Source organism: Rutidosis leptorrhynchoides, chromosome 11 (genome assembly GCF_046630445.1).
Source record: "Rutidosis leptorrhynchoides isolate AG116_Rl617_1_P2 chromosome 11, CSIRO_AGI_Rlap_v1, whole genome shotgun sequence".
NCBI lineage: Eukaryota > Viridiplantae > Streptophyta > Magnoliopsida > Asterales > Asteraceae > Rutidosis > Rutidosis leptorrhynchoides.
In genome coordinates, this window is record NC_092343.1 from 171,423,079 (window position 1) to 171,450,015 (window position 26,937).

The window sequence follows — 26,937 nt, forward strand, 5'->3', positions numbered from 1 at the left end:
TTTGATTTACCAGAATCCAACAAGTGGCATAATGAAGAAAATATTGGACAAAATAAAATTTGTTAGAAACAAATAAATTAACTATGAAAAATTCTATTAAGAATCCACGCTAACTGTTCCTAGCTAACTGTTCCTAGATAACTGATTACATTTTATTTATCGCAATTTAATTATCGCAATTTATATTGTCGCAATTTTATTTATCGTCATTTAATTTCTGTTATTTATTTTACGCACTTTAAATATCGGGACATGTATACAAGGTTTTGACATATCATATCGACGCATCTATATATATTATTTGGAATAACCATAGACACTCTATATGTAGTAATGCTGGAGATAGCTATACAGGGTTGAGGTTGATTCTACAATAATATATATACTTTGAGTTGTGATCGAGTCTGAGACATGTACACGGGTCACGATACGTATTAATTTGAATATTATATATTAAACTATATGTGAATTATTGAATTGATAACTGAGGACTATCAACATCGGACAATTAAAATGAATTAAAATATTGATTATAACCTATGAAACTAAACAATTCTTCAAGTTTGCCACTTGATTTCATCTTAAACCTCATTTGTAATCTGCGTTCAAACCTTTCATGATTCTTGAAAACACCTCAATTTAGGGGATGAGTCAACCGCACTTCATCTACGGGAGGAAAGAATTATGAATATAGTTATGCACCTGAAAAACTCTCGAAAACTGAGTAAACGTTTAACACGTAGCTGTGCTAATTCCTCTAGTGTTATTATTACCCAAAATAACTTTACAATTCCTTTTCAAATTAGCCAACTTTGTCACAGCTCCAACAAATCAACATCGACCTTTCATTCGAATAAGCCTTATTATAACCTTGATATATATGCGTGCTCTTTTATTGTTACTGGGGAACCTTTATATTCCACCATATTACCATCAGCGTTTAATCATCTAAAAACACAATTCTCCTGAAACCACCTCGGATTGATAACCGAAGATTCAGATAACGTAGCATTAAATTCAGCGAAAATAGAAAAAAAATTGTAGATGGTCTAAACGGCCAAAAGTTTGATGATAAAGAAAGGAGTGTTGGGAACACTTGATAGAAAATTTGGTACTGAAAAACAGATTGAGCAAACCATAAGGAAACCAAGGCCAAATACAAGGACCATACCATATATTCAAAGAATCCAGGTAATTCTGGATCCGATGAAACCTTCAACAAATATCTTGCTCCTTACTCTAAACCCTTGCGGAAAATATATTCTTCATCATCCTCTGATATTAGAAATTCAAAATATCATCGTATATTTCCTTATTAATATCCTCAATATTTCTGAAGATATCTTCATAAATATTCTCGTTCGATATTAATTATCTCTCCGCACTATCTGTATTATATCATAAAAGGAAACTATTTTAGTTTCTATATTCTGTGAACCTTCGAATTTAAAATATGAAAGTTTTTGAAGTAGTGTTGGGAACTGATGCATGAATTAGTATAATATAATGACACTTGATCAACGTGATTATATTACAGTAAGTCATGCTGATTTTCTAATGGAATGTGATGATTCACAGATCATAACGTCATCATGTGCCATGTTACACGACTCTTACATTCTGTCTAATCTAAAAACATATCAAGAACATATTTTCTTGATAGTTCTATCTTTTCTCTTGAATTTTGGTAATCTGACAAATCAAATCGTGCTACTCCCTTTCCTTTCTACTATTACAATATGATAATTCGAAACTCCATACTTACGAATTCTGGACCATTACTCGCTTTGTTAGAGATCGAGAAGAGAATAAAAAGGCAAAGAGCTCCAAAATATAAGAGAAAATATAAAGCCCAATAACCACACGGAGGTTATAAACTGTGAATATTAATACGAATAGCAATATAAAGACACGGTATAATTAAGAATAGTATCACCCAAGGTAATAGTAGAAGTAAATAGATTTTTCTGGTGAAAGATTGAAAAGAAGGATGACAGAAATGATAATTAGAAAAATATCATGGACTAGAACTGGATTAAGCATTTTCACAATCTTTTGGATGTATGAACTAAGAAAGAAAGTATCGGGATGGTGAGAATAATGGAACGGAAAAGTTTAATTTATAATGGAAATATCAGACAGAGTAATCGAGGCGGATCACCACATTTAATTATAGAGATCATAATTTACTTACTAGCCGAAGAATCAAATCTTTTATATTTCGAAGATTTTCTTTAAATCCCTTGAATTTCGAAATTCAACAGTGACTACGTCAAAAGATAAGACGAATCTCTAATTCTTTATTTCACTATTTAGTGATAGCTTCATTCGTACGCTTCGAGTTATTGAATTGTCTGATCCATATTATTCAGTGGTGATAAAACTCCATTTTTCCAAACTATATTAGTCATGAAAACATACTTATTGTCAACCATGACCATTCCAATCAAATTTCGGGACGAAATTTCTTTAACGGGTAGGTACTATGATGACCCGGAAATTTTTGACCAAATTTAAACTTAATCTTAATATGATTTCGACACGATAAGCAAAGTCTATAATGTTGAGTCTCGAAAACTTTAAACCTATGTTCATGTATACATTTGACCATTGACCATGCCCGACGATTCACGAACAATTGTGTGTAAATAAATATGTAAATAAAAATGTAAGTATATATATAATAATAATTAGAAATAATAAAATTTAATATAAACATTAAAGTTAAAAATATAAAAGTAATAATTAGAATAATTAAGTTATTGTTAAAATATATAAAAGTATATATATAAAAATATTACAGTGAAACTATATATGATTCTATTATATATATAAAATATGTGAATATTAATTTTTCAGTAAATGTCATCAAATAAAATAATATTACATAAATAATAAATGGTATTAAATTTATTTACAAATTTGAATATAATGGTTATATTAATATTATTATCGTCACTTTTATTATTGGTAATATTAATACCAATAATTATATTATATTATTATTTATAATATAAAGTATATATATATATATATATATAATTTTTATGTATAAGTTATTATTATTATGTTTATTTAAAGTTATGATTATCAGTATTCTTATTGGTATTATTATGATATTAATTACAAATTAAAAATATAGTAATTATACTAAGGATATTATAAATTACTTTCACTAGTATTATCAATACTAAATCTAATATTAAAATCAGTAATATTAATAGTATTATTTTTGATATGTAACATAAATATGAAATTGATATGTAAATTGTTATAGTATTATTATTACTAATATTATTACAATTATTATAAATAATATTATAATTATTATTAATAATATTATTGTTATAAATTCTATAGTTATTATTATCATTAATGCTGATAATAATATTATTATTACCACTATATTACCATAAATCATATTATTATTATTTATAATATTAGGAGTAATATTATTATTAATATAATTATTATTAATTATTAAAAATTAAAATAATAAATTTATGGGAACAGCATATCACGCAAAATCAGCTTTACAGATATCATAAGCAGTTTTATTTTTTATATATATATTTTTTTATTTCTCTTTCTCTCCTATATGCTATTATTCGTTTTCCCTATTAGCCTGTGAACCTTTGTCGACCTCCAGCAAAAATACAAGAACCAGATCAATTCAATTTTTATCATTTACAATGTTTATACACTGATTTGTATCACTGCAAATTGAATAAAAGGAAATTCAGATTTAATTGAAGATCACAGCGTATTTATTCCTCCTGTACGTACCTTCTTTTATCAAAAACTTGATGTCAAATCGTTCTTCAAAATCTAAAAATGCAGAAAGGTTAGGAATAATCTACTTAAACTATCGGCAAATTTATAGATTCCAATTTATCATATCTGCAAATTGATAATTTTCAAGTCAAAGTTTATAAATTTAAAAGTCAAACTTTTGTTCTTGAGCCAAATTCGATTTTTCTGTTTCAATTTGAGTCAAATTGATACTTCCAATAGTTTCTACTATTGATTTGTAATATGTTTCGTGTAATAAATTTTGTCCATAACGTTTTAAAATTCAATTTCATGATATTTTTTTCTTGAAACCGTGAACCTTCAGCGAGTATTTTTCTTTATATTTTTTTATTTAATTTTTTGCTGTTGATACAAACATTCACAATAAAAGTTTCTGTTTCAAATACAAGTTTAAAACGAATATAAAAATCTAGATGTTAAGATTGAACTGAATAACGAGTTGCCCGATTTCAAGTAGAATAAGATGATGTATTATACGGGTTATAATTAAACTCAGGGGATTTAAAAACAGAAAAGTTGAGTGGTTCAGTGGTTGTGTGGGTGTTTGTCTAAACGAGAGGTCGCGAGTTCGAGCCTGACTATGGGCATATTTTTTGTGTTATCAGAATATTTGAGGTAGTAAACTTTTTTCATTATTATTATTATTATTATTATTATTATTATTATTATTATTATTATTATTATTATTATTATTATTATTATTATTATTATTATTATTATTATTATTATTATTGATATCATTAGTTATTGTTATTAACATTAGTGTTATAATTATTATTATTGTTAATATTACTAACATAAGTAGTAATTATCAATTATTATTATTATTATTAGGTATTAGTAACATTATGATTATTATTATTATCATTTTTCTAGTATGAAAAATCATTAAGTATTATTCATGATTATTAGCATTATTAATATCAATAAAAGTATTATTATGATTAGCCCTACTATTATAATTATTATTATGAAAATAATACAAACTATTATCATTAAGATTAATATTAGTATTAGTATCATCGTAGATTTATTATCATTATTATTATTAACCAAATTATTATTATTAAGATTACCATTAATAATAAGCTTGTTATAATTATTACTATTAACTATTATGTACTAATGCCAAAAATTATTATTTTCACTACCATTATTACTAAATTATTCATTTTACCAAAAACTACTAATATTATCATTATGATATATATAATCAAAAATTATCATCAATATTATTATTAACAAAAATTATTAACTTTAACATTTTACTAGTAACATTAGGTATTATCATGATTATCATTTTTACCATTACAAATAATATCTTGGTATTAATTATAATTACTATATTTTGACAAACAAACGATATATATATATATATATATATAAAATACATATAACATAATAAAATTAATATTTTAATATACAAAATGAATATATGAAGCATATATATGTTATTAATATAAAAAGTATATAATTAATAAATTTATATATATATTTGTCAATTACAACTATGTATATTAATAAATATACTAATGATATAGGTTCGTGAATCCGAGGCCAACCCTGCATTATTCAGTTGTTAAATATCGTCATATGTATTTTTACTACAAAATACAGTACGGTGAGTTCATTTGATTCCCTTTTACTCTTTACATTTTTGGGACTGAGAATACATGCGCTGTTTTTATAACTGCTTTATTAAATGCTTTTGAAATATATTTTGAACTGCGAATACATGAAATGCTTTTATAAATGTTTGATGAGATAGACACAAGCAAAACATTCCTCGGATGAATTATATTATGTGGACATGATAATTGCCACCATTGAATTATGTAGACATGATAATTGCCACCTTTGAATTATGTGGACATGATAATTGCCACCAATTGATGAATATATTTTTCCCCTGATTATTATTGCTTGGTAACCTAAGAATTAGGGAACATCACTAATTTTGAGAATTAGTGCACGCCTAATTCACACGAATTCTAAAGGTAGCTACCGGGTTTAACACCCCCACCCAGAATGTTCACTAGACGGAAGGGCTAGTGGGTATGGTGTTTAGTACTTCGAAGTTTATATGATTATTATACGGACGAGATGTTCTGTTTTGGGGGTATTATTATGCGCATTATATGTTAAGGTCGGTTACCAAGCCAAGCTATGAAAGAAATGAAAAGTGAATGTTATGTATCGAGAGAATAATTTTATACACAGGTTATGTGTATGTTATTTTTGTGCACGAGATATGTGTACGGTTACTAAGATTTATGAAAGATGATTTAGTACACGAGAAAGGTGTACTGTATTTAAAAGATATCGCATGTTCATTACAGGTGGGTATAGGATTCGGGCCCATTTGTACTATGCAGCATTTAAATCTTGTGGTCTATCAAAATGATGACTTTTATTGTTTTATGATAAACCTATGAACTCACCAACCTTTTGGTTGACACTTGAAAGTATGTTTATTCTCAGGTATGAATGAAATCTTTCGCTGTGCACTAGCTCATTTTAAGGATATTACTTGGATTCATTCATGACATATTTCAAAAGACGTTGCATTCAAGTCGTTGTATTCATCAAGATTATTACTAAGTCAATTATAGTTGGATATATTATGAAATGGTATGCATGTCGTCAACTGTCAATGTAATGAAAGTTTGTCTTTTAAAAACGAATGCAATGTTTGTAAAATGTATCATTTAGAGGTCAAGTACCTCGCGATGAAATCAATTGTAATGTATTCGTCCGGATAGATTAGGACAGGTCATGAAACAAGGTAGCTCTATAGTGTATCACCGTCTGTGGCTCATGTGTCTCTAGTAGCTGTGTATGCTCAGCAGGTCTCCTGGCTAGACGTCTAGATCGTCGAACAGGAGGAGCTGGCGGTGATGTGCCAATGTCCTCCTCAACACTCTTTAATATCAATTGCCTTAGGACTAATTGCCCTATTGATGGCCTGTTCTGATCAGCACTGCTTCCGGATGAGTAAACTTTAGGAGTCCTCATCCTACGAACTGGGATGTAAACTGATGCTCCTGAACTTGGCATTTTTTCCTGAACACATTCAACAAACTTGTAAGCACTAAGCGCAAGTATGGCGCTTAGTTGTTAGTACACAGAGATAATATTTTTAGACTGAAAATAATTGAAATAAAAAAAATAAAATAAAAATAAAAAGGATAAGCAAAGGGTGCCTCCCAAGAACGCTTTGTTTATCAAGTCGTTACAGCTTGACTTTTCTTTGCCAGATCTTCAGAATGGATCAAAGGAGAAGAGGTGCTCCTCCTTATCGTGGTCTTCTAGATAAGCTTTTAGCCGGTGGCCGTTGATTTTGAATTTGCCAGTAGGTCCTTCCAATTCCACGGCTCCGTGTGGAAAAGCATGTACAACTTTGTATGAGCCACTCCATCTTGATCTAAATTTTCCAGCGAACTTCTTGAACTGAGAATTAAAGAGCAGAATCTTATCTCCAGGAGCGAACTTTGTAGGAATCAATTTTGCATCATGTGTAAGTTTCGTTCGTTCCTTGTAGATGTATGACGTTTCATATGCTTGGTCTCTTAATTCGGCGAGTTCGTTCATCTGCATCTTCCGATGCTTAGCGGTAACTGAGGGATCGAGGTTGCAGGTCTTCAGCGCCTATAGGGCTTTATATTCAAGTTCCAGTGGAAGGTGACATGATTCTTCCATAGATCATGCGGTAGGGTGTAGTCCCTAGAGGATTCTTGTAAGCAGTTCAGAATGCCCACAGAGCATCGTCTAGTTTTCCGGCCCATTTATTTTCATGATGGCCGACAGTTCGTTCTAAGATTCTTTTGAGTGCTCTGTTCGTGACCTCTGCTTGTCTGTTAGTCTGCGGATGATAAGCAGTGGACATCTAGTGGGTAACTCCGTATTGTTACATCACCTTCATAATTTGAGCATTGCAGAAGTGTGTGCCTCTGTCACTTATTATAGCGCGGGGAGCTCCAAATTGGCAGAAAAGTCTCTTCAGGAAGTTGGTGACGACTTTGGCATCATTGGTTGGAAATGCTTGGGCTTCGACCCATCTGGAGACTTAATCTACTGCTACGAGGACATATTCTTTCCCATTAGACTTTGGGAATGGTCCCATGAAGTCTAATCCCCATATATCGAAGATCTCGTAAGCTTGGATATTAGTCTGAGGAATCTCATTCTTCATAGAGATAATACCTTGCCTTTGGCATAGGTCGCGTAGACTTTGGCATCTTGCGCATCTCGGAATATAGACGGTCAATAAAATCCTGATTCGTAGACATTTCTTGCAGTTAAGTTTGCTCCATGATGACCTCCAGTTGGTCCGTGGTGACATTGGTGAAGAATCCTTGCTGCATGTTTTTCATCTACGCACCTCCTGATTATCTAATCAGGGCAAATTCTAAACAGGTAAGGATTTTCCCAGTAGTAGTACTTGGCATCCCTGAAGAACTTCCTTCTTCGGGAGGTGCTCATTCCCTTCTGTACTACTTCGGCAACTAGGTAGTTGGCCATGTCAGCATACCAAGGAGTGTTAATGAATTGTGATCCTATGTGAGTTTGTCCTAAACTCATAAGCTGTTCTTCCAAAAATTTATCTCTGATATCTTGTTCAGCAAGTTGTTCCATCGCTGGGTTCTCCAAACGACTAAGATGATCTGCTGCGACGTTCTATGCTCCTTTCTTATCTTTAATTGCAATATCGAATTCCTGAAGGAGTAAGATCCATCGTAGGAGTCTTGCTTTCACGTCTTGCTTAGTGAATAGATATTTAGGGGCTGAATGATCTGTATAGACCGTAGTTTTGGACATGATGAGATAGGAACGGAATTTGTCGAAGGCGAATACTACAGCTAGCAGCTCCTTTTCCTTGGTAGTGTAATTCTCTTGAGCTCCGGTTAAGGTTTTGCTTGCGTAATAGATTGGATGAAAGTGCTTATCTGTCCGCTGTCCAAGTACGGATCCAACTGCGAAGTTACTCACATCACACATGATTTCAAATGGTAAACTCCAATCAGGAGCTATCATGATGGGCGCATGTGTTAGCTGTTCCTTCAGATAGTTGAATGCTTTTCGACATTCTTCATCGAAGACAAACGGGACTTCCTTTCCTAGGAGATGAGTGAGAGGTCGTGTGACCTTTGAAAAATCCTTAATGAAGCGTCGGTAAAAATTGGTGTGTCCAAGGAAACTCCTTACCGCTTTTACTGTGGTAGGTTCTGGAAGTTTGGTAATGGTCTTAATCTTAGCCTTATCAACTTATATTCCTGCTTTTGAAATCTTATGTCCTAAAACTATCTCTTCTTTAACCATGAAGTGACATTTTTCCCAAAAGAATCTTAGAAGGAACTGTTGGCCATCATGGAAATAAATAGTTCCAGTGGAAGGTGCTTATGTGGTAGGTTCCAGTGGAAGGTGACAGGCTTTTCCATAGATCATGCAGTAGGGTGTAGTCCTTGAGGAATCTTAACTGATCTGTCCGCGAGTTGGATAGTCATTCTGGTAGGCTTTTTGAATAACGAATAGGGCATTAGGTTTACACTGGCTCCTAAGTCTGCTAACGCATTGCTAATTTGGACATCTTGCAGGTAGCAAGTTACCGTAAATCTTCCTGTATCTCCTAACTTAGGGGGAATTCCATGTTGTAACACTAACGAGCATTCTTCACTAAAGGGCAAGCTAACTATCTCTCTTAATCTCTCTTTGTTTGAAAGCAGTTCTTTGAAATTTAGTGCAGTTTGGCATTTCTACTAAAGCATCTACTAGTCGTACATTCAAATGTGAATTCTTAAAAATATCCCAATACTTAGCGAATTGCGCTTCTTGTTTTTCCTTCCTAAGCCTACCTATGAAAGGTATGCGGGCGCGCGGAATAATTTTCGGGGCCTTAGGAGAGATAGGTTCCGGTGGATTGACAATTGGGTCAATTGGCACAGGTTCCTTATCGGAAAAATCTTGTATGGGTATATTGACAGTTGTTTCTTGCCCTCCTCTAGTAATTACTAGGGCATCAAACTCACTACACTTTATATCAACTTTAGTGGTTAAACGTTTAAGCGTAAGCTGAAAATTGGTGATTAATTCTTCAAAAGTCTTTATTAAAGTATCGAACTTATTTTGACATTTTATGACTTAAAGGTTTATCGTGTATTGCTTTTTCATAAATTCAACTAAAATTTCCTTAGAGTGGAGAGTAGGTTTGTGTAACGGGAAGATTATATTATGATCCGAGCTATTTTGCTGTTTGTGTGCCCATCTAGGGTAAGGATACCTTAGGTTAGTTCTAGTAGCATCGGAGTTTCTAGGAATTGGTAAACTTTGAAGAGTGAGGGTGAGTTCTTGTAACCTGGTTTCCAGCATTTTTACCGTATGAGCGAAGATGCCATCCTTCTCAGCAGCTTCATTGCTCTAATCTTCCTATTGTGCAGCTATTGTGTCCAAGAGATTCAATGCTTCGTCTGCTGTTCGGGACATGAAATTGCCTTGCGAGGCCATGTCTAGGATATACTTATCATCCTTGGTCAAACCATTGTAAAGCATATATATTATGTCTGCCTGACTTAACGAATGATTCGGACATCTTTTAAGCATCATCTTTATTCTATTCCATGCTAGACACAATGACTCATTTTCTTTTTGAGAAAAGTTTGCGATGTCATTTCTTAAACAGGTTTGTAGGGAGGGTGGATAAAATTTATTTAGAAATTTAGTGGCTAGATCCTCCCATGAATGTATTGAATTCGGGTTAAGTTCGTCAAACCATGCTAAAGCGTGTGCTGAAAGTGAATATTGAAAAAGATGAAGTTTCAAAATGTTTTTCTCGTTTTCTTCCTTCTTAAAAGAGTCAACCAAACTGATAAATTTGTTTAAGTGAAAGTTTGGATCGTCAGTCGGTAATCCTTGAAATTTACAGATCATACTGACTAGTTTAATCATGTGTGAACTAATTTCAGGAATTCCTTTAGTTCCTTAGGTGATTGGTCCTCCTCTTTCCTCTAAGCATGACTTATGAATAGAAGCAAGGGTATCTTGTTGTTCCATTTTTTTAGATTTTCTAGTTTAAAAAGACTTAAAAGTAACTTTTAGAAAATATTAATTTACTACAAGGATCAATAATTTAATAAAAACAATTATTCTTGAAATTCGATCGCTAACCAAATCGGATATCTTAACTGATAGGATTTCTTACAGATTACTTGTATCTAGGTAGCCAGGACGACTACGGAGAGGCAGGATCCTTTTGGTTCCAATATAATTGGAGACTGTTCGGAAAATCCAACAACCTGTATAATTGTCTTTCTTAGACACCACAAAACAATACTTTTGTCTGTTTAAAATCTTTCTCAATCAAAATATTCGATCCCCAGCAGTGGTTCCAGAAAACCTGATGTGCTACTTACGATATGGCCGATATGGACAGTTTTATTCGTGCGGTGTCGTTAGGCCGCAGGACGTCTGATTCAGTTGATCAAGGTAGCATACAGTGGTTTTGTTTATTTATATTGTGCGGGGCCTAAATTTACTTTTACTTTCTAAGATTTAGAAGGTGTAAGTTAACCTAGTGTCGTGTATTTTATGGATTAACGAATTGAAGATCAAGTGGATAATTGTCTTTTAGTTAAATTACCTAGATAAAAGATAGTAATTGGTTTTAGCTAAAAGTACTAAGTGCAGAAAAGTAAATAAGTGGAAGGATATCCGGAGTATGCAGATCAGGGAAATGTTGACCAAGATATCAGTGTTGGGTTAGGGATAGGTAATTATGCTTATGTTAAGACTATACTTGGAATGATGTAGATCTGGTTGGATGAGCCAATTACACAGACCTACTTGTCTCTGAACTCTCGGAGTTCTCTTTGAGCAGTGAGAAGTATGTCATTGGTCGTATAATTGAAGGGTAGCTATACCTCGGAGGTTATCCTCAGTAAAGTACTAGGTTTATTAGTGAGTTGAGCTCTAATCCTGTGATAACCCGGAAATTTTCGATAAAATTTAAACAAAATCTTTACATAATTTCATTTAACCTCGACTAATTCCGATGATTCACGAACAAATAATTTTAAATAAATATATAAACTTGAAATATAATACAACTTAATTGTTATAACTAAAAATGTAAAATTTTATACAAGATAATATTGTTGTTATATTATTACTTTTATTATTATTAATATTAATTATATTATTACTTGCAATATAAGGAAATGTGATACATTTAAATTGTAATAATATTATTATTACTAGTATTATTGTTATCATTATTAATATCAATATCAATATTATAATTAGTAATAAAATTATGATTACTATTATTAGCATTAATTCATTATTATTATTAAAATAAGTAATATTATGAAAATATCATTTATTACTAATGATATTATTATTATTATTATTATTATTATTATTATTATTATTATTATTATTATTATTATTATTATTATTATTATTATTATTATTATTATTATTATTATTATCATTAATACAATTACTACTATTATTATATGATTATTATTATTAATATAATTGTTATTATTTTGTATTATTATTAATATAATTATTAATATTAATATTAATTAAAAATAAAAAGTGACAGATACCTATTTTAGGTCGATTGTTTTTTTAATACTATTAAGTGATCTGCTGTTTCTTTTAAATTTTTTATCAAATTGATATCTGCTTTTAATTAGATCATATCTGCCTTTTTATTTTTTATTTTTTTCCTCTTTTCTTCTTGAGTGTGCTTGAATGTTGACCCATTCATCTGTATATAAATCGATTAGCTGTGTTTATAATGAATTCATTCACTCTTCTATCATCAATTATCAATCATACATTACAATCCTCGGCTGAAATTCGAAAATCAAACCCAAAATTTTCAAGAAAACAACTCAGACCTCTGTTCTCGTTTCAATTTTTCAAAAGCTTCGAAAACGAATCAATTATCAAAAAATCATAATGCAGTTGTGTTAGGAATCTTTCACTCATACTATCTTTAAAATTTCAGATTCCAATTCGTCTTATCAAATTCGAATTTTGAAGTCAAACTTTCAAAACAAAAAGTCAAACGTTGTGTTCTTGGTGAAATTCGAATTGGTTTTATTGATTCAAGTTCAATTAACGATTCTTAAGGTTTCTAGGAGTGATTTATGACATATCTCTTGTTGTAATCATAGTCTAAAAGTGTTCCAATTTTAAAATCAAATTTTGTGTTCATCTTCTTCATTTATCGAAACTGCTTTTAATTTTTTTATTTTTCTGTTACGTAATCTATATAAACCACAGACGTTTACTTTTGTTTCATTTGCAATTCATAAAATCAATCACAATTTCACTGCTTTGGTATTGGATTTTGGTCGATTGAATTTAAGTGAAGGAGAAGAAGTAAAGGAAACAGATTCAAACGATATATATATATATATATATATATATATATATATATATATATATATATATATATATATATATATATATATATATATATATATATAAGTGGTAACTTTAATCAGAAAAGCAAGTAGCAGAGGAAAGGTTCAAGGTGTTTACGGGTGAGCGAGAGGTCTCAGGTTCGAGCCCAGGCCATGGCGTTTATTTTTTTTAAAAAGCTATTTCTTTGAGGTAGTAATTTTATTCTATTTATTATTATTATTATTATTATTATTATTATTATTATTATTATTATTATTATTATTATTATTATTATTATTGTTGTTATTATTATTGTTACAATTAATTTTTGTTATTATTACTTGTACTATAGTTATTACTAGTATTATTACCAATAAAAGTATTAGTACCACTTTAGTATTATTATTATTATTATTATTATTATTATTATTATTATTATTATTATTATTATTATTACTATTATTATTATTATTATTATTATTATTATTATTATTATTATTATTATTATTATTATTATTATTATTATTATTTATATTATTATTATTATTATTATTATTATTATTGTTATTATTATTATTATTATTATTATTATTATTATTATTATTATTATTATAAAAACACAACAACTTATTATTATTTTCATAATATTAGTATTAGTATCATTTCTAAATATTATGATTATTTTTATCATAAATACTATTATTAATATTATCACTATTATTATCAGTATGATTATTACTATTGTTATTATTAAAAAAGTATTATCATTATTATTACTAAAATAAAGTTGTAAGGTGTTCCCTTTTCGGGTTACCCGGGAAGGGCGAGTAATCCGACCCCATACTCTAGTGTACGCAGCCCATCAGGAATACTCCCTGGCTGTTTCCAACCCTTTCCTGGCCAACCCAAGAATTGAACCTGAGACCCTTGGGATGGTTATTATTACTACTAAAATGATTATCTTTATTAGTATTATTATTATTAAAAAGTATTATCATTATTATCATTTTTTAAAAAATTATCATTTTTTCTATCATTAAAACTATATTATTATTATTATTATTATTATTATTATTATTATTATTATTATTATTATTATTATTATTATTATTATTATTATTATTATTATTATTATTATTATTTTTACTACTAGTATCATTATTATTATTATTTCTATTATGACTAGTATATCAGTGTTGTTATTATATTCATTATAATCAAATACTACTTTTATCTACTATTATTAATAGTATTTTACCAAGTAAATATTATGTATATATTAATAAGTAATATTGCATAAAAGTATGTAATAATCACATTAACAATTTTTAGATAAATATTCAAATATAACAAGTTAGGTGTTTTTAATATAATACTAATCAAATATATATGTATATATATATTAACATAACCATATAAGTATTAATCATTTTTGTATACACAAATTAAATATATAAGATATATAATTTAAGATACAATATATAAACTTATTCAAATTACGAAGTATATGTGTTAATATATATACTTGATATAGGTTCGTAAATCCGAGGTTAACTCTACATTTGTTCAGTGCCGTCATATGCATATTTACTACAAACTATCGTATCGTGGGTTTTCATAGCTCCCTTTTTATCTATATTTTTGGGCTGAGAATATATGTACTATTTTTATAACTGATAGACACAACTGCAAACTATTATGCGACCAACATGAGTACTTTTATTGTGTTGATATGTGGCATGTTATTGTGTTCATATGAAACATGCGAAACCCTGGTTTGTAATATCATTAATTGCTAGATAATGAAGAGGCAAATGGAATTATTATAAATAGCGCTATTAGGAGTAACGTCCCGCACTGTTGACCTCAGGTTAATTGGTGGTATAATAATGATCTCGACAATTACATATGTATTGTCTCGGGGTAAAATCATTTAGTTTTGATATTATACGCTCATGGCATACTTTTGATATACATGATATATCATCTTTTATTAAATCTTGTGATCTATTACTGAAATCATTATTTATGACAAACCTATGAACTCACTCAAACTCGTGTTGACTTTTTAAAGCATGTTTATTCTCAGGTACTTAAATATTGCTTCCGCTGTATATCTACTGCTTTGATGATGATTGCTTGCTATGTTTGGAGTCTTCATTACATATCATATCAATTAAAGATATTTAATGCTCTAAATACAATGTAATCTATTTATCTTCCACTGCAAAACTCAATAAAACGTCTCATATAGAGCCGTTCTCGTTTATACAACTATGATTTGATATAATTAGTCACAAATACCCCAGGCCCTATTTGGGGGTGTGACAGTTTTGGTATCAGAGCAGTTTTGTTGTAGAGAACCAGGATTGCATTTTATGTATGCCTTATACAATTAGGTACCTTAGCAATGTAGGACTACAACTTTCCTTGACCATAGTGCCTTTAATTATTGTCTTTAATTGATAAATGCTACACCATACCTTAGAAACTTTACTTATTAAATTGTTTAATCTTTCTTAGAATGCTTAGCCAACCTAAGAACTCTGCTCACTCTCCTAAGTACTCTCCCATTCCGACATCACACTTAAATGCGACACTATGATTTCTGAAATTCTCGACATTTCTTTGTCATCTATCATGGTTTTGTGTATTACATATGTATTACATGAAATGTTATCCATGATTTTTGAAATCTCTACTATTCAAATTCATTACTTTCAAAATCTTTGCATTCTCGTTATTTTTGATCATTGAATTTTCTTGACAAGTGGCGTCTACGAAACTCTAGAATGGAAGGGTTTGGATTACCAATTTAAAGGATCCTATAGCTCAAGCCCCTAGACCTGAATAGGCCACTACGAATTGAAAGTCTTTAATCGAAAGTATATCTATCAAACCTTGTTGGAAATCATTTGCTTGATAATTAAAGTCTTTACACGTCATACTGCGATTATTGCATAGATGATGTACAGACAAATTCATATCTTATCATATCTATCCCAGTAAAATTTGTCTAACACTTTTCCTAAATTTCCTTTGTAAATTACGTAAATCTTTTTGCTATATATGCGTATTCGAGGATACAAATATATCATTCAGTATTCAACACTCATCTTATATCGAAACCTGTTCCAAACACATAATATGGATTCCTCGTACTCCTCGAGCTCCAATGGCAGCGTAACTGGAACAAACGAACCAATCAGCCATCATTTATTTTGGATGAATTGGGGATGGGTTCGTAGTCGACTTAATCAATGGAGATAAGAAGAAGGTGATCCCTTCCACCAACCAAATTCACCTCTTGGTGAAGAACCTGAAGCGCTTACCGGCGAACCAGTCTGAAACACCATTTTCTCTCTTCTTTCCAGGGTATCCCGTCACGATTATATAATATCGAAGATTCTAGATCTTATTCATCCCCTTGTTCCGACCGCCAATCATCCCGGAATAGTAGAAGAAGTCAAAGAGCTTCGTGCTCGAATGGTGGCTCTGGAGAATATGGTGCAATATCTACAAGCATCAGCAACACCAACAGTATAACCAGCACCACCAGTACCATCAGCATCACCACCAACAGCACCAGTACCACCAACAACAACATCCGCATCCCACGCCTCAACATCACACTCGTTACCTCAAACATCAACATCATACGCCCCATAGATACCAAGGAATATTAGTAATAATGAGTTAAGATGTATTGATTCATTCTTCCTGAAGAATTATATATGTATATATATATGTATATGTATATATATATATATATATATATATATATATATATATATATATATATATATATGAATTGGAACAATAATAAATCTCTTCGTACTAAAACTATTACGTGTGAATCTTAACTAGTATGTACTACTTGTTTAATTCATATCACTAATATGCTATGATGTACATCCTTCGTTAATGACTTAACAATCGTTAATCACTGCTTCAACACCATAAACTCCATTTCATAATATTTATGCTATCACGGAAATGTTAATTGTGAAAATATTTTAACGGGTAGGTAATACCCAAGAAATATTTAGATTTCACATTAATATGTTACACCGTACATTCTACAAATTCTGATTCAATAATCAGTAACTATACATCCACAAGATATATGTATCTGTTCACTAAAGAACAACCAACTTCATACAAATTCAATTACCTATTCTTATTTTGACATATCAGAATCCAAGAAAAGTTTTAACAGGTGTTATCTTCCTAAAGATCACTATGTTCGTAAATTATATTCATTCGCATTCTTATCACATCAAACCACCGAAACCATCATTCATTACTTTTGAGATTTACAACATTTCTAGTTACATCCTACGCTTAAACACTTCAACTCCAAATTCTTGAAAACACCTAAGAACTATAACCAATGATTCAGATTCGTTAAACTTTGAGAATGCTGATGAAGCAGCAAAAGCTGTAGAGGGTCTTAATGACCAAAAGCTTGATAATAAAGAATGGTACGATGGAGAAGCTCAAAAGAAAACTTGGTACCCATGAAGGAGGCTGTTGACAAATCACGAAGATTAAACCTATACATAAAGAATCTAGATGATTCGATTTCTGATAGATATCACCGAAGATCTATTTACGCATTCTAAAATTCTACAGAAGAATTTTCCTCGATTATAAAATCATCGTATCTTTCGTTATAAATATTCTCTATATCTCTGAAGATATCTTCATAACGATTCTTGTCCGCAATTAATTATCTCTTTGCTATATCTTTATTACATCATAAAGGAAACTGTTTAAGTTTCTATATTTCTGTAAAACTCAAGTTTAAATTATGAATGATTTTTGAAGAAGTGTTAGGAATTGAAGCATGAGTTAGTATAATATAATGACGTCAGGCCAACGTGATTATATTACAGTAAGTCATGTTGAGTTTCTAATGGAACGTGATAAAGGTTCACAGATCATACCCTCATCATGAACCATGTTACATAACTCTTTCATTCTATTTTACCTCTAAACATATCAAGAAAATATTTTTCTTGATGATTCGGTCTTTTCCGGATATTCTGGTAATTTGACAAATCAAATCGTGCTATTACCTTTCCTTCTGCTTTGTATATTATAATTATTCGAAACTCCATACCTACGAATTCTAGACCATTATTCGCTTGACTTGAAGCCGGGAAGGAAAAACAAAAGCATGGAGCTCCTAAATATAAAGGACAATATAAAGCCCAATAATAACACCGAAATTACAAACCGTGTATATCAATGCGTATAGCAATATAAAGACATGGGGGAACTAAAAACACTCTAATCTCTAGAGCATAGTAGAAGTAAACAGACTCCTCTGGTGGGAGTTATAAAAGAAGGATGATTGTGGCGATAACCAATATAAGGTCAAGAACAAGAACTGGATTGAGTATAATAACAAATCTTTTGGAAGAATGAATTGAGGAAGAAAGTATAGAAGTGGTGAAGATAATGAAACGAAAGAAGCTAATTTATAGCGAAATTTCAGACACAACAATCGAGGCAATTTACCACATTTAATCAAAGAAAATCCCAAAATTCCTTAATTATCGGAGAATCAAATCTTATAAATATTTTGAAGATTTCTTTAAATCCCTTGAATTCCAGAAATAAGCTTTAGCTATGTCAAAAGTTAAGACGAGCATTTAATTTCCTCATTTCACTCTTTTGTGATAGCTTCGCTTATACTCTTCCTATAATCAAATTATTTTATCCATACTATTCAAAGGTGATAAAACTCTATTTTCCATCTCATATTCATCATTAAAATATTCTTGTTGTAAACGATCTCTATCAAATTTCATGACCGCAATTTTCACGAACTCCTCTCTGTTTTATCTACCCTAATATTGTGGCATAAACGCTCAAGGTTTAAATAAGCTCACTATTATTTATAACACATTTCATGTGTATTGAAATGCTTGTATAGCGTCATCATCTCTTTCTGAGAAAACCTAATCAATGACACTCTTGTTAATCCTTTAGATAACCTCCGCATTAATAATAAAATGCACTTCGTAGAATTTATGGATCATATGATTTAAACTCTTAAAACAAAACAATATTCTATCCGTTGGAATTCATGCAAGGCCTCGAGTATACCTGGGAACATGAAGACCAAATAAAAACTAAAATATCCTCATATATTTACAAACAACGTCGACTGATGGCAACAACTAAATTTTGGGACGAAACTTCTTTAAACGGGTAGGTACTGTGATAACCCGGAAATTTTTGATAAAATTTAAACAAAATCTTTACATAATGTCATTTAACCTCGACTAATTCCGATGATTAACGAAAAAATAATTTTAAATAAATATATAAACTTGAAAAATAATACGACTTAATTGTTATAACTAAAAATGTAAAATTTTATACAAGATAATATTGTTGTTATATTATTACTTTTATTATTATTAATATTAATTATATTATTACTTGCAATATAATGAAATGTGATACATTTAAATTGTAATAATATTATTATTACTAGTATTATTGTTATCATTATTAATATCAATATTATAATTAGTAATAAAATTATGATTACTATTATTAGCATTAATTCATTATTATTATTAAAATAAGTATTATTATGAAAATATCATTTATTATTAATGATATTATTATTATTATTATTATTATTATTATTATTATTATTATTATTATTATCATTAATACAATTACTACTATTATTATATGATTATTATTATTAATATAATTGTTATTAATTTGTATTATTATTAATTATTAATATTAATTAAAAATAAAAAGTGACAGATACCTAATTTAGGTCGATTTTTTTAATATTATTAAGTGATCTGCTGTTTCTTTTATATTTTTTTATCAAAGTGATATCTGCTTTTAATTAGATCATATCAGCCTTTTTATTTTTTATTTTTTTCCTCTTTTCTTCTTGAGTGTGCTTGAATGTTGACCCATTCATCTGTATATAAATCGATTAGATGTGTTTATAATGAATTCATTCACTCTTCTATCATTAATTATCAATCATACACTACAATCCTCGGCTGAAATTCGAAAATCAAACCCAAAATTTTCAAGAAAACAACTTAGACCTCTGTTCTCGTTTCAATTTTTCAAAAGCTTCGAAAACGAATCAATTATAAAAAAATCATAATGCAGTTGTGTTAGGAATCGTTCACTCATACTATCTTCAAAATTTCAGATTCCAATTCGTCCTATCAAATTCGAATTTTGAAGTCAAACTTTCAAAACAAAAAGTCAAACGTTGTGTTCTTGGTAAAATTCGAATTAGTTTTATTGATTCAAGTTCAATTAATGAATCTTAAAGTTTCTAGGAGTGATTTATGACATATCTCTTGTTGTAATCATAGTCTAAAAGTGTTCCAATTTTAAAATCAAATTTTGTGTTCATTTTCTTCATTTATCGAAACTGTTTTTAATTTTTTTATTTTTCTGTTACGTAATCTTTAAAAACCACATACGTTTACTTTTTTTTCATTTGAAATTCATAAAACCAATCACAATTTCGCTGCTTTGGTATTGGATTTTGGTCGACTGAATTTAAGTGAAGAAGAAGAAGTAAAGGAAACAGATTCAAACGGTTTATATATATATATATATATATATATATATATATATATATATATATATATATATATATATATATATATATATATATATATATATATATATATATATAAGTGGTAACTTTAATCAGAAAAGCAAGTAGCAGAGGAAAGGTTTAAGGTGTTTGCGGGTGAGCGAGAGGTCTCGAGTTCGAGCCCAGGCCATGGCGTTTATTTTTTTTAAAAAGCTATTTCTTTGAGGTAGTAATTTTATTCTATTTATTATTATTATTATTATTATTATTATTATTATTATTATTATTATTATTATTATTATTATTATTATTATTATTATTATTATTGTTATTATTATTATTATTATTATTATTATTATTATTATTGTTGTTACAATTAATTTTTGTTATTATTACTAGTATTATAGTTATTACTAGTATTATTACCAATAAAAGTATTAGTACCACTTTAGTATTATTATTATTATTATTATTATTATTATTATTATTATTATTATTATTATTATTATTATTATTATTATTATTATTATTATAAAAACACAACAACTTATTATTATTTTCATAATATTAGTATTAGTATCATTTCTAAATATTAAGATTATTTTTATCATAAATACTATTATTAATATTATCACTATTATTATTAGTATGATTATTACTATTGTTATTATTAAAAAGTATTATCATTATTATTACTAAAATGATTATCTTTATTAGTATTATTATTATTAAAAAGTATTATCATTATTATCATTTTTTTCAAAAATTATCATTTTTTCTATCATTAAAACTATATTATTATTATTATTATTATTATTATTATTATTATTATTATTATTATTATTATTATTATTATTATTATTATTATTATTATTATTATTTTTGCTACTAGTATCATTATTATTATTATTTCTATTATGACTAGTATATCAGTGTTGTTATTATATTCATTATAATCAAATACAACTTTTATCTACTATTATTAATAGTATTTTACCAAGTAAATATTATGTATATATTAATAAGTAATATTACATAAAAGTATGTAATAATCACATTAACAGTTTTTAGATAAATATTCAAATATAACAAGTTAGGTGTTTTAAATATAATACTAATCAAAATATATATATGTATATATATATATTAACATAACCATATAAGTATTAATCATTTTTGTATACACAAATTAAATATATAAGATATATAATTTAAGATACAATATATAAACTTATTCAAATTACGAATATATGTGTTAATATATATACTTGATATAGGTTCGTGAATCCAAGGTCAACTCTACATTTGTTCAGTGCCGTCATATGCATATTTACTACAAACTATCGTATCGTATCGTGAGTTTTCATAGCTCCCTTTTTATCCATATTTTTGGGCTGAGAATACATGTACTATTTTTATAACTGATAGACACAAGTGCAAACTATTATGCGACCAACATGAGTACTTTTATTGTGTTGATATGTGACATGTTATTGTGTTCATATGAAACATGCAAAACCCTGCTTTGTAATATCATTAATTGCTAGATAATGAAGAGGCAAACAGAATTATTATAAATAGCGCTATTGGGAGTAACGTCCCGCACTGTTGACCTCAGGTCAATTGGTGGTATAATAATGATCTCGAAAATTACATATGTATTGTCTCGGGGTAAAATCGTTTAGTTTTGATATTATACGCTCATGGCATACTTTTGATATACATGGTATATCGTCTTTTATTAAATCTTGTGATCTATTGCTGAAATCATTATTTATGACAAACCTATGAACTCACTCAACCTTGTGTTGACTTTTTAAAGCATGTTTAATCTTAGGTACTTAAATATTGCTTCCGCTGTATATCTATTGCCTTGATGATGATTGCTTGCTATGCTTGGAGTCTTCATTACATATCATATCAATTAAAGATATTTAATGCTCTAAATACAATGTAATCTATGTATCTTCCGCTGCAAAACCCAATAAAACGTCTCATATAGAGTCGTTCTCGTTTATACAACTGTGATTTGATATAATTAGTCACAAATACTCCATGCCCTATTTGGGGGTGTGACAAATCTGAACCCTCATTATCAGTTTAGTTAACTGAATAACAACGTGTCATGTTGATTGAACACTAATCACCAACGGAAGGGATCCGTTAGTTTAAGTTGGCAGAACCTTAAGTGAAAACTAACAACCATTCCATCATACTAATGATATCATATCAATTCAAACATTATACATCATTACAGTTGAGATACTAATAGTAAAGCAGATAGAAACCTAATGAATACCTAAACAGTTGATATGACTAAGTCCTAAGGCAACAATCAAACAAGAACATGCAATAGGCTTGGGTCACACAGTGAAGGCACTAACTAGATCTTAACAGCTCCTAAGAAGTCTCTTCGGAACAGTCAATAGGCATACTAGGTCATTCATGTCTCAATTCCTAAGTTCCGTGTCCTAAAAGCGCATTAAATGCCTCTCGGGAACTCCGGCCATACCGAGTTCATAGAATCTTCAGATACATTATAACTAGGGGTCTTAATCCTATGAAGTAGCTAATTTCATATAGGTAGACAAATCCTGATCACAACCTAGGTTGGTCAATCCTTAAGATGCTAGCATACAAATCTTTCAGACTTCCTAGTTCAGTATTATAACAGTAATCGTACTAAATTAACATAATTACGCTAACCCAAACTTATATCATGGCAACATACAGATTAATTAAGCTATCATGGTGTGACAACCCGGAAATTTCCAACCAAATTTAAACTTAATCTTTATATGTTTCCGACACGATAAGCAAAGTGTAATATTGATTCTCAAACTTTTTGAACTAATGTTATATATTCAGTTAACCTTTGACTATTGACCGACGATTCACGAACATTTATTTGTAATATATATATATATATATATATATATATATATATATATATATATATATATATATATATATATATACAATAAGTTGGAATATTAATTATTCATAAATAACTTGCAATGTGTATTTAAAAACTGATTTATGTACATTAAATAAAGATATATACATATATATAATTTCAAGTTATTTAGTAAATGATAGTAACATTCGTTTATTGATTCGATTGATATTTAGATAAGTTAACTAAAACGTTTAAGATGAATAAGTAAAACACTAATTTACTACAGTATTTTCGAATTGCTACAGTACCCGAAATGCTACAGTGTTTTCGAAAAGCACTATTTGCTACAGTAAAAATTATTTTGCTACGGTGTTTTTGAAAATCACTATTTGCTACAGTAAAACGATTTTGCTACATTAAACACTATTTGCTAGAGTAAACACTATTTGCTACAGTAAAACACTATTTACTCCCTTTTTAATTGCTTTTGCAATATATATTTTTGGGTTGAGAATACAAACACTTTATTTTAAACACAATGGATACAAGTACATACTAAATTTTACACTGAGTTTGAACCGAAAATCCCTTAGCTTTGGTAACTAGTAACTGCCGGTTATAAGAACTGGTGGGCGCGAGTAGTTGTATATGGATCCATAGGGCTTGACATCCCCGTCTGTTCCAGGTATAGAAACCCTAGCCTGAACTATAAAACAGACGTATTGATAATGCTAAAAACGAACATATATTTCATAGCATTATCCCTAAAGTAAGATAAACTTTTAGTTGCAATTGTTCTATTTACAAGTGATATTCGTTTAAATATTAAAAGGTGAAGACAAAAGACAGATTCGACGAATTGAAGACGCAAATGACCAAAACGCTAAAAAGTACAAAGTACAATCCAAGAGGTTCAATTTATTGATGAGAAACGTCTAGAAATTACAAGAATACGAGCCGCGAAACACAAAGTACAAGATATTAAATAGTACGAAAGGACATTCGAAAATCCGGAACCGAGACATGAACCAACTATCAACGCGCGACGCAACGGAGCTAAAATTACAAATCAACAATACACAAGAATATAATATAATATATAATTAATTATATAAAATTATATATATTATATTATATATTAAATAAATACGCGCAGCCCACGTTTTGGAATCATTTGCAGCAGGAAAAGACGGCCATGCAATCGCATGGCCTGAAAGAGTTAATTCCATGCGATCGCATGGATCACTGTACATGGACACATCTATAAATAGCAGCATATTTTGGACGAATGGAGTACACCTTTTTCTAATCTCTTACTCTCTCAATATATTTATATTCATATTATAATTTTAATATTAAAGTTTAATAATAATAAGGTTATGTTAGCGAATGTTTTAAGTTTGTAAGTCGAAACTCTGTCCGTGTAACACTACGCTATTATTAATCATTATAAGTTATGTTCAACCTTTTTAAATTAATGTCTCGTAGCTAAATTATTATTATGCTTATTTAAGCTGAAGTAATCGTGATGTTGGGCTAAATATTAAGATTGGGTAATTGGGTTTTGGACCATAATTGGGGTTTTGACAAAAGAACGACACTTGTGGAAATTAGACTATGGGCTATTAATGGGCTTTATATTAACTAAACGATACCTCGTTAATTTAATATAAAGGTTACAATTTGACGTATCTATATATAACCACATACGCTTAATCGGGTACGGTGGGCGGGATATCTATAAATACGAATAATTGTTCATTTTACCTGATACGGGAATGGATTAATAGTTAATGGACTCATTAAAACAGGGGTGGATTACATTCAAGGGTAATTGGTGTAATTATTAACAAAGTATTAAAACCTTGGATTACACGCAGTCGATAACCTGGTGTATTCATTAAACAAAGTATTAAGACTTGTTACAGTTCGAATCCCCAATTAGTTGGAATATTTGACTTCGGGTACAAGGATAATTTGACGAAGATCCTCACACTTTATATTTATGAACGATGGACTGTAATGGACAAAAACTGTATGGACATATCGAATAATCCAAGACAAAGGACAATTAACCCATGGTAATAAATTAAAATCAACACGTCGAACATCATGATTACGGAAGTTTAAATAAGCATAATTCCTTTATTTTATATCTTATCGCACTTTTAATTATCGTACTTTTAAATTATCGCAATTTTATTTACCGTCATATTATTTATCGCACTTTAAATTATCACACTTTAATTATTGTCATTTATTTTATGCTTTAAATTAAGTTATATTTTTCATTAGGTTTTAATTGTGACTAAAGTTTTAAAATCGACAAGCCGGTCATTAAACGGTAAAATCCCCTTTTATAATAATAATAATAATAATACTATATATATATATATATATATATATATATATATATATATATATATATATATATATATATATATAGTGGTAGGATCAAGAGGGAAGTAACCATTCGGGGGGAAGCGGGGGGAAGCAAAAACTTTTTTTTTCTTCATTTTTTGAAAAAACTTTGTTCACGAACATTATAGATGAGATGAAAATATGAACATTTAGTAGAGACACTTTGTGATAAATGTTTTTATTTTGGCGGAAAAACGCTCGAAGAAGTAATATATAACAATTATCGTGTTTTTCGAGCGTATTTTGAGGTTTTAGCTATTGGGGTTTAGATATTAGGGTTTATAGGGTTTAGATATTAGGGTTTAGAAATTTAGGGTTTAGGGTTTAGATTTAGGGTTTAGATTTAGGATTTAGATTGAGTTTTTAACACGAATGGTTTAGAGTTTAGGGTTTAGGGTTTAGGGTTTGGTGTTTTGGGTTTATGGAATAAACCCAAAACACCAAACCCTAAACCCTAAACTCTAAATCGGGCTAAATTTTACTTCACAAAACATTAAAAAAACGTTCATATTCTTCACGAACTGTCATAACCCGAGCTTAACTATAAGGACGATTACAATAACATATGATTTCATCGCGAGGTATTGACCTCTATATGCGACATTTTTCAAACACTGCATTCGTTTTTATAATACAAACCATAGCTTTTATTACAAATACAAGGTTTAAACAACTTAATAATGATTATCGTTTAGCGATAATCTTAGACTTACAAACTTTACATGTGATAATAACAATACGACTTCCAACATATTTTACATTACAAATCCTCCGATATGCAGTT